Source organism: Thalia democratica, chromosome 9 (genome assembly GCF_965202585.1).
Source record: "Thalia democratica chromosome 9, ktThaDemo2.hap1.1, whole genome shotgun sequence".
NCBI classification, from domain to species: domain Eukaryota; kingdom Metazoa; phylum Chordata; class Thaliacea; order Salpida; family Salpidae; genus Thalia; species Thalia democratica.
In genome coordinates, this window is record NC_139173.1 from 25,008,437 (window position 1) to 25,019,137 (window position 10,701).

General features: G+C 24.6%; 1 pseudogene; it reads left to right on the forward strand.

Annotated features, from left to right (window-relative positions):
* The first annotated feature begins 9,363 nt into the window (after positions 1–9,363).
* On the forward strand, positions 9,364–10,383 carry LOC145844948 (cell cycle control protein 50A pseudogene; annotated as a pseudogene).
* Positions 10,384–10,701: the final 318 nt, after the last annotated feature.

Consider the following 10,701-nt stretch of genomic DNA (forward strand, 5'->3'; position numbering starts at 1 on the left):
CTTCAAATGGTAAAAATTAATTAAAAGTCCTTTAAAGTCAGAAAAAAATTACCAAATTTTCCTAGAAATTTACAAAAATATTTAATTTTATTTCCAATGCCTTCATCGGTACAAATTAGTAAAATATCCTTTATAAAACTGCAATAATTTTCTATTAACATATTAGACAAGTATCCTACTTGAACAAGCAGATTTTGTAAGCTTTTTAGTATTGATTATCTGTAGCAAGGACACTTCCATAGTGAAACTGTGATATATACACAAAAGTTTATCTAGCATAATTTTAAAATCAAAGTGTTTTATGTTTAAGTAAATAATTGAGTTCTTTAAAACTAAGCAGTTAGTTTAGTATTTTATGTAACAAGTTAATGTGTATACTGAAGCGGAATGCAGACCAGATGAAGGAAACCATATCTTCATTAGTTGAAGAGGTTGAAGTGCTAATAAAAAACGGAGAAAATAAATTTTAGTACATACATTTAAAAAAACAGTATTTGATTAAGTTCTCTATTGTTTTAATGTTTTACTGTGAAAGTTCGTTATTGTTTAAAGGTTTGAGTTGTGAAAATTTGTTATTAGTTCAAGGTTTTAATTGTAAAAGTTCCTTATATGTCGTTTGTTTATCTAAATACATTTATGCTAGGAAATGCTAAAAAATTGTGTCTTTTTTCAGACAAGCTGTGTTTATAAGGTAATGATACAAGTATTTTGCTGATAGAGCTGTTTATTACAAACATCAATCATACACAGATGGTTTAATAGATGTACTGGAAGTTTTATGATAGAATTCAGCAAATTTTGTTGTTTTTAACCTGTATTAAAGTTAGATTGAAAGCTTTATATAATTTGAAGTGTTAGATTATGTATTTTAGAATAAGTTTAATTTAAGAGTTTGAGTAAGAAAAGTCAGGAAAATTTTGGTAAAAAGTCAGGAAAAGTCAGGAAATTTTTCTCAGCTTGATCAGTGGCAACCATGTATGACATACTTTTTACAGAATGAGAAAATTAATTAACTTTTGATATATAATCATTTATGTATAAAGTTTCAGATTCAAATGTTAGAGAAGAAAAACAATTTCACTGGATATTTAAAATATGTACTGAAATTGATTTATTTCCTCATCCATATTTTAAGCTATTAAGTCAAGTTATTATTAAATATTCCATGCAAGAAAAGGAAAAATTCTGCTGCAAGAATTTATAAAGTATAACAAAGTTAGATATTTATGACCAAAAATAAGTATATAACTTTTTATTGTTATAATAAATTGTAATCAAAGTTAAGGATGTTTCAACAATCTGATCATTTGTTTTTGAATTAAAATTTAATTTTCAAATTTTGAGAAAAATTACTTAACCACTGTAAGAGAGATAAAATTTTTATATTTTCTTTTAAATTTTTACCTTGGTCCTTTCATAAAAAAAAATATTTAACTTACTGACTTTGTATCCTTATTCCAAAATTAATTTGAATTCTACATAATGGTAAACAGCAACTGTTAGCTAAGTTAAAAAATCTTTAAATAAGATCAACATGTAATAATGTGCTTTGCCCCTTGAATAAAATGACCTTAAACACCTCCAAGTTTAATTTTATAAATATATTATTCAGTTTCATATAGTTTTATTTTCTAAATTCAGAGTAGTATTAAGAGTTTTAAAATACATGTGATTTTTTTTATATTAGACTGCAATTCAAATTTTGATAAATACTCAAATTTATTTAGTTTTCATCATTTAGTTTTTGTTTAATTTAACCATGATTGCCATTTGAATGAATAAAAAAAAAAATTTTAGTGGCCTAAAAAAAATTGAAAATGAATAAAGTTTGACACTTTTTTGTGACTTTCAAGGTTTAAGTAGCTATAAAAACAATTGACTAAAATGTGTAAGTAAGCTAATAAATTGAACTAACTTTAAGTTTTTACTGGGTTAAACAAAGTAAGTTTATAAATTAGGGTATAAAGTAAAACATATATTATTTTTGTTAGCTGAGATAAACTAAAATTTGATTAACTTAGATACTACAAGTTTTTTGCTTTTGATCAAAGTCTAATGCAAGGTTTCCTAAACTTATTTTTGTAATTGTCCAATTATTTATAAATTAATCATTCCCTTTTTGCCCAAACCAACATTGCCCTAATTGACAGGGTTTATTGCTTTTTTATCAAAAAAGAAAAACCAGTTTATAAGAATGCAATCATTTAAACTTACCTGAGTTTTAGTACACTTAATGACTAAAACCAAAAAAAGTCTTCAGGTTTTTATTTTTTTGAATTATACTTTTAACCTTTGTCAAGTAGCTACTTTTGATAATAGTTTGAAAGTCAAGTATAAAAATATAAAATAGTTATGTAAAGTATTCTAAGTGTTTAAAAAGAAAAGTAATCAAATGAAGATGAATCAAGAAACTTAAGAACATAGTAACTATCTAAAAAAAAATTTATGGCATGTGGAGTAAATTACTTTTATCAGTCTGACTTGTTGCATTAATAAGTCTATCCGTACTTTTTACTGTTTATTAAAATTTAAAATTAATTTTTAAAATTAGCAGAGGTAAAATAGACACAAAATAAAACGTTTAAAAAAACTTTAAATTCATTTTTTCCTACTTTTTCTGATTACTACTTATTTTATACCTTTCTTGGTCTGTTTTTTTTTAATAATTATGCGGTAAAATTTATTTATTTTTATTTTTTAAAAGTTTTATTTTGACATGTTTTTAAGTATTAAGGGCATAGGGGGGGGGGCACCTTGATTTTCACAAGTTGATCTTATTTTGTAGAGTTTTATCTGAGCTATCAGACATTTTTAACCGTTTGAAAAAATTTAAAGTATTTTTTGACATATGAGCGATCAAAGTCGGTGACCTCAATAGGTTCTTAATGGGAGGCGCAAACTAGACATACGAAAAAAGACCATTTCACAAAAAATCTATCTCCTCCTTCATTTTTTAAGCAATCTTATTCAAATTTACACAGAAAGTGTATTATTAAATTTTAAAAAGATTGAATGCAGGAATTTTTTTAATTTTGAAAAATAAAATTTCTATTAAAAAAAACCACTTATTTTTTTGTTTTTTTTTCTCTAAATTTTTTTTTTTAAATATTTTCATAATTCAAACATTTAAAGTCTTCTAAATTACAAAAGGAACATTTCCTAAAAGTTTGTGGTCACTAGCTCAAAAAATGAAGGAGAAGATAGGTTTTTAGTGATTTTTAAAATTTCCTTGAAAATTGACGTTGAAAAATTTGCAGTCCATATGTTTGTATTGGAAACTTTTTATAAAAATTACAATATCTCAAAAGTTGAATAAGAATTTTTAATTCTATAAAAACTGGCTCAGAGTTTGTACTTCAAGCTTTCATATAAGATACAATGTTATTTTAAGTAAAATAAAAGTTGGACCCCCCTATGCCCTTAAAAGGAAAACTTACTAAAAATTTGATGTCTTTAGCTCAAAAAACAAAAAGAAGATAGATTTTGTAATTTTTAAGTTTCTGATAAAGTTGACAATGAAAAAAATTTGGTCCATAAGTTTGCATCAGTAACTTTTAATATGAATAATTATAAATGATTATGTCTCAGAAGTTGATACTCTATAGAAATTGAATTATAGTTAGTACTTTAAGCTTTCATAGGAAAGCTAATGTTATTTTTTTCAAAGGAAGTTCTCTCACCCACTATGCCCTTAAAATAACATAATTGCATAATAACTTAATAAAACTACTTAATTTGGTTGATAAAGTTCAGGCCTATTTTAAAATATTGCAATTTATTTTAATTTAGCTAGATAACTTATAGTATAACATTAGTTCAATACTTTGAATCAAGTTATTTTACATTTTATGGTACAGTTTAAATTTGTTGACTAATTTTTCTACAATATGATAATTTTTCTTGCATTGAAAAAAGTTGTTGTTCTAAACCTGTTTTTTCTCACCTGAAGTTAAATGGTGCATACTTTCAACTATATTGACACTTACTGATACTAAGATTCAATATAACTTCTGTCACAAGATCATTTGAATTTTTACACATATTTTATCAAAAATTGATGTCTGGTTATATAATATTAAACAGAATTTAAAATAAAATTGATTCTAGTTTAGTTTGTTCTCTAAAATTATTTTAATTATTTTGTTATTAATTAATTGTTAAATATTATTATTTATACCAATTTTTTATAAATACTACCTCTATTAGTTTTTATCTTTTATTAGTCTTTTAGTTTTATATCTTACTTTATATTTGAAATTTTTGTTGCTTGTGTAAAATTTTATTTGTACTGGAAGCATTTAACAACTTAAAACATTAATAAAATATAGTATTTAAGATTTAGTATTTGAGTGTTTTTTTCACTTTATTATACCATAAGTAGAATGATTAGTATTAATATCTTCTTGTTAATTTTCTAAAGTAGAAATTTTTTTTTTGTTTAATTATTATTTACTAAAGTAAAACTAAGATGGAATATAACAAATGAATAAAAATTACTCAAAATTTATAGTTTATTGCAAAACTTAATACAATTATTTTGATTTTTAAAAATTCATTGTGACTACTAAGAAAAAAAAGTTTTATTTGAGCTATCAGACATTTTCAACCTCTTAAAAAATTCAAACTAACTTTTGAGATATAAGCGACTAAAGTAGGTGTGCTCAATATGGTTCTAATGGAATGCCCAAACCAAAAACACAAATAAAGACTATTTCACCAAAAATCTATCTTTTTTATATTTTTTTAACCAATCTTTAAATTTTCACAGAAAGTGTATTACTTATGTTTAAATCGATTATGCAGGGATTTTTATATTTCGAAAAAAGAAAGTTTTATTATAAAAATGAAGACTTAATTTTTTTTTTTAATATATTGTTTTACATTTTTGAAATTGCAATTTACAAAGTCTTTAAAACTATAATAAAACATTTTCTGAAAATTTGTGGTATCTAGTTTATAATATGAAGGTGAAGATAAATTTATAGAAATTAAAAGTGAACAAATTTTTACCCATAGGTTTGTATAGGAAACTTAAAAAAAAATGTTTTTATTTCAAAAACTAATTAAAATTTTAATGTTTTATAAAAAATGACTTAAATTATATACTTTAAGCTTTAATATAAAAACCAATGTTGAGTTAAGTAAAAAAGTAGTTGGACCCATTATGACCTTAAATTTGAACATTTTAAGAAAATATGGTCAGTAGAATTCACTAAGGTATTATAAGCAACAAGAGTGTAGATATAGGACCGTATGAGGTTGGAAATGCCATTTTGTAACAAATTTTAACAATTAATCTTTAAAAAATTTTAAAGAATGAACTAAAACTTATTTTAGAAAGTATAATTATCAATTAAGTTGATTATTAATTTTTAGTTTTAGTAAGTATTTTTAAAAGCTTCTATACAAGTTTCTTCAATGCAAGTTTATCTGTAATTTTTTCTAGAAATTTAAAAATTCACAAAAGTTTCTTTTTTAGAAGTTATTTTTTAAATAGTATAAAAAATTTAATCTTGAGCTTTAAAAAAAACAAACATTTCCAAAAAATCAATTAAAATAAAATTAACTAATTTTGCAAAATTATAAAAAAACCTGTTTATAGTTCTAAAATTTTAAGTAAACAATTTTACTTTTAGTTGGTTAGTTAAAAAGTTAAGATATGATTGGTTAAGAAAAAAAAAAAGATGTTTATGAGTTAATTTTTTTTCACAATTATTTTTTATCTTTCATATGGAACTTATCAAACTTAACATTTTTGATCCTATATATCTCAACAAGTATTTAAAAATAAATTTAATTGTCAGTAATTTTTTAATTAACACATTTTGTTTTTCTTAAACTGTTTTTTCAACTTTTGCTTTAGGGTAAATTTATTTTAAATTTTGCTCTTTTTGAATATTTTACTTTATAGCTAGCACCTTTTTTTAGTAAAACCAGTTTATTTTTATTTTACAATGCTTTTATTTGGTTTTATACGTTGACTTTTTTTGGTACAAGTAGAGACACAACTTTTTACACAATTATTAAAATTTATTTAACTTGTTATATAAGCAGTAAGTATATAAAATAAAGGTTTAGTTACAAAAAAAAAAACAGTATAATTTACACACTTTACGCCTTAAAAATGTACTTTGAGTAAAATCTCTAAATTACTAAATTCAATTTATATTTAAAATAAAACATCTTGATAAGCCAAGAAAAGTTAAAGATTTCATTTGATTTTTTTTTAAATTAAAAAAAAGTTATAAAATTGTTGTTTTTATTGTTTTTTAACTTAAAGCACAGTGGGTAAAAAAAAATTAAATAAAAAATACTCCATTTGCACTTAAAATTTTGCCAGTTGACACAATGTAATTTAAAAGATTTTTGCTTGAATAAAAATTTGATACTTTAAAATTTTAAATAAAAAAATGTAATTAAAAAGTACCTATAAGTATAGATACAATTTTTCATCATTTGTAGAGTTTCTAAAGTTTTTAAAAGTTTTGTTTACTAAGCAAATATATTATTAAAGTCAAAAAATTTTCCGTTGTTAAATTTTAATTTTTGATACTGTGTACTTTATGCACCTTTTTTGGTCTGTAATCTGTAAAATCTTCAAAGACTAAAAAAAACAGCACATATGAGATAATATTTATAAACAATAAAATAAAACTTAATTATTATTATATAATATTGTTTGTTGTGCAATGTTGGACTCAGGCATCAAAACCTAAGGCAATTAAACAGGACACACAATGAAAAAATAAAATGAAAATAAAATAAATTTATATTTAACAAAAAATAAACATAAACAAAACATTAAACAAAGTTAAAATTACAAAAAACTTGTAATAAGTTTAAACTTATTTGCTTGATATCAAAAGCAATAACTTAGTACATACAAACACACTAATACAAAATTAATAAAAGTAAACTAATAGTCTGTTAGGGGAGGTGTAGGAAAATAAAATAAATTAATATTACAAATAGAAAAATGAAGAAATCAATATTTAATTTAGATGTGATAAATATTAAATAGAATTTATTTGTTTATATTTCTCTATTGTTTTTGTGGAAGATAACTGAATTTTACTGATATTTATGCTGTTTAAATTCAATCTTTTTAGTTATATACTAAAATTTTCTACCCACTAACACATTACCACATCCTGTTGTAACTTGTTCCACATAGTCTTTGCTCTGTGAAAAAATGAACCTTGCCACTGACTGTTGTTAAAATTGGGACACGTTCAAAATCCTCCCAGTCACATTCGAGAACCAATTATCAATCGAGGGTTAGGGGTAACAGTAATAGTGAAAAATAGTTAAATAAATAAAAAAATGTATAAAATTAATTAATAAATAAAGAAAATAAAAATTGGTGGATTTTGAAAGCGGGTGGATTTTGATAGTATACTTTTAAAATTATGTTTACATTTTGTTTTTCTTTTAGTCCTCTTAACTGATATTAATTATGGAAAAGATTGACTGAAAAAAATCTTATATTTGCCATTAATAATTTTATAAAGCAAAAATAAATCAAATTCCCATTTTCTTTATTCTATCATTGTATGATGTATTAGATATGTTACAACAACTACGTAATTGATTTTTAAAAATTCTTATGAATTTAGCAGATAATGATTCATTCCACTTTTTGAATAAGTTGCTTTTATTTTATATATAGTTTTTTTTAACCAGTATCTTTTATAAATTAAATAAGATACTTTTAATTTTTTTATTTTTGATGTACTATACATCTACAAACTGATAATTTAAAAGAAATTAATTTTAGTTTACTTAGTCTTTAAAAACCATTTTAATTAAAAAAACATATTTGAGAGCTATTATTTGAAATCTGACAACTTCTCTTCTAAAATAAAAGTTTTTGAAAACCAAAATACAATACTTTAGGTTATATTATCTTTTTTTTTTTAAAGTATACAAATATAAATTTTTGAAATAATTAAAATTAGTTAATTACTATATCTTGCCCAATAAAATTAAGCCCACTGCGTAGAGACTTAAAAAGCATTGAAAATATGTCTTCATACTTATAAATTTGTGATTATATTATAAGATAATTTATTTCTTTTAATGATTTTTTTGTATAAAGTATTTTTTACCTCTAATAAGCAAGTCATTTTCATCATATAAATAATGAAGATTTGGTACTTGAATGAGAAAGTTTAAAAACTGAAAAAAAAATCCTAAGTGTTTTCCTTCTATGTGAACCAGCTCTTGATCTAGGTCAGGGTTTTCCAAAGTGGGCCAAGTGGCCCCCTTGGGAGCCATGGCAGAAATTTAGGGGGCCATGAGGAGTAAAGGGGCCATGAGGTCCTAATCATGAAACTTAAACTAGATATTCTTGAGTTGATGATGAAGAGCAAAAACAAAAAAGTCTCAGTAGTTTTTAATGGTAGTTTTTTGAGTAATCTTGTTTGAGGGGGCCATAGATTTTTTAATTTCTGTTTAGGGGGCCTTTTGACCTGGTCTAGGTATTTCAAAAATTAATTTTAATTTGATAAACTTTAAAAATTAAGTTGGTAGTTTGGTCAAAATTCTGCAATTCATAACCAATATGTAAAAAATTGTTCCCTCTAGCTTTAATTCACTTAATAACATATTTTAGTTGTTTTAGTTTTGGCAGCAAAAGTTTAAGTACAATTAGTTTATGAATATATGAGTTCATTATTTGGAAAGTGTTTGAAAAAAATTCAAGTATTTTTATATTTTTCTTTTAATAATTTAAAGTTATATCAAAATATACAAACTTTGTTACTCTGTTTAAGGAAGTTTTTAGCTCAAGTGTAACAAACAAATAAAAATCAGAAAAGTTCAAGTTTTTGAAATAAAATACATACTACCAAAAAAAATATTGAAATATTCTTAGTGATTCATAGTTACAATTCACTTTAATATAAAAATTCTGAGCAAATTCAGACTAGTTTGAACATTTTTGGGGTATTTTACGTAATTAAATTTTTTTAATTACTATTCTAAACGTTTCTAAAATGTTTGTTAACTTGTATCTCAACAAAAAAGCAGCTACTTATAGTTACTCTTTCAATTTTTTTTTCAATATAGTTTTTTTGATATTTAATCAAATAATTTTAACCAAATTATTTTAAATTCTCTAGTACTAGAATAGGAATAAATGTTTTAGTTTGTTTACAGTATATATTGTTTATACTAAGCTACTATTTTACACCGCCAATCACAAAACTAGAAAATCAATAGTATAGTTTTTGATTAAAAGTTTGAGAATAGTTTGTTTTTTACAGAACCTCAATATTGAGTACTTGTAAGAAATAAGTTCTTTCTTGATTTAATAGAATTTTTTTTTGTTATTAAAAAGTTCTCACATATTTTGTTTTATAAATGGTTTTTGTACAAAGAAAAGTTATGAGCAGTGAAAATAGTACTACAAAACTTCAAAACAAGCCAAAAGACACTGCTTTTTTCCAGCAAAGGTACCCAGCTTACCAGCCTACATACAAGCCCAGGTTTTTCGTACCCATATTCATCATCTCTGGATTGATTTTCTTACCCCTTGGCCTTACTTTCCTGCTGTCATCAAGAAGCCTTTGGGAAATAAATTATGACTACACTGCTTGCACAAACGCCAAAGGTATTTCATGCAGCACCATAGTTCCAGAGACACCTTGCTACTGCAACATTACGTTGAACGTAAATCAAAATATTGACCAGAAAGTGTTTGTTTACTACGGCCTTGAAAACTTTTACCAAAATCACAGGCTCTATGCGCGGTCAAAAGACTTCTATCAGCTGTTTGGTTACAACACTCCTCTAAACGGTGTTTGCGAGCCATTTAAAGAACTTGACGGAAAACCTGTTGCTCCCTGTGGGGCGATTGCAAACAGTCTGTTCAATGACACAATTGTGCTGTCAGGAAACAGTGTTCCAGATGAAGACTTGGTAATTTTGAGAAAGAACATTGCATGGTCCTCCAACAAGGGTGGCAACTACCGGAACCCTGAGCCGAAAAATGACTTGAAAAAGGCATTTGAAAGCAACTCAAAGCCTCCAAGCTGGAAAGTTTCAGTTGACCAGCTTGATCCTGATGACATTAAAAATAATGGTTATGAGAACGAAGCCCTCATTGTTTGGATGGAAACTGCTGCTTTTGCAAACTTCAGAAAGCTCTATGGCACCATAGACAAGGGGTTGAAGCAAGGAAGTTATGACATGAATGTCAGCTACAATTTTCCTGTGGTTGATTTTGGAGGTAAAAAGCGTTTAGTTTTTTCAACCATAAACTTTTTTGGTGGTAAAAACAACTTGATTGGTCAAACTTACCTTATTACTGGGGTTTTTATGGTTTTCACTGGCTTTTGGCTGCTTATTGTTAATAAGAACAGAACTTCAAAACCATTGTAGTGGTATATAAACAAACTAAATTTGTTCAGTTTATTTAAGTTTTTTTTTAGTAACTTGTCTAAAACCTTTTTTTTTCACAGTTTTTTTTCCAATGTGTTTTTAACAGTAATATATTTGTAGTACAGCCTTTTGTTTTTTGTATGTTATGATTTTTTTCCTACAGATAGATAATATTTTTCTAGAGAGTTTCTTGAGCTGTTTTATTCATATTATAAAAAAATAAAAATTCAAGCTTTAGTTTATGTGTAACTGTAGTAACTGCCACCAAATTTTCTTAAGTTTTTATATCATTACACACTTTGACAAATTTTTAAACTG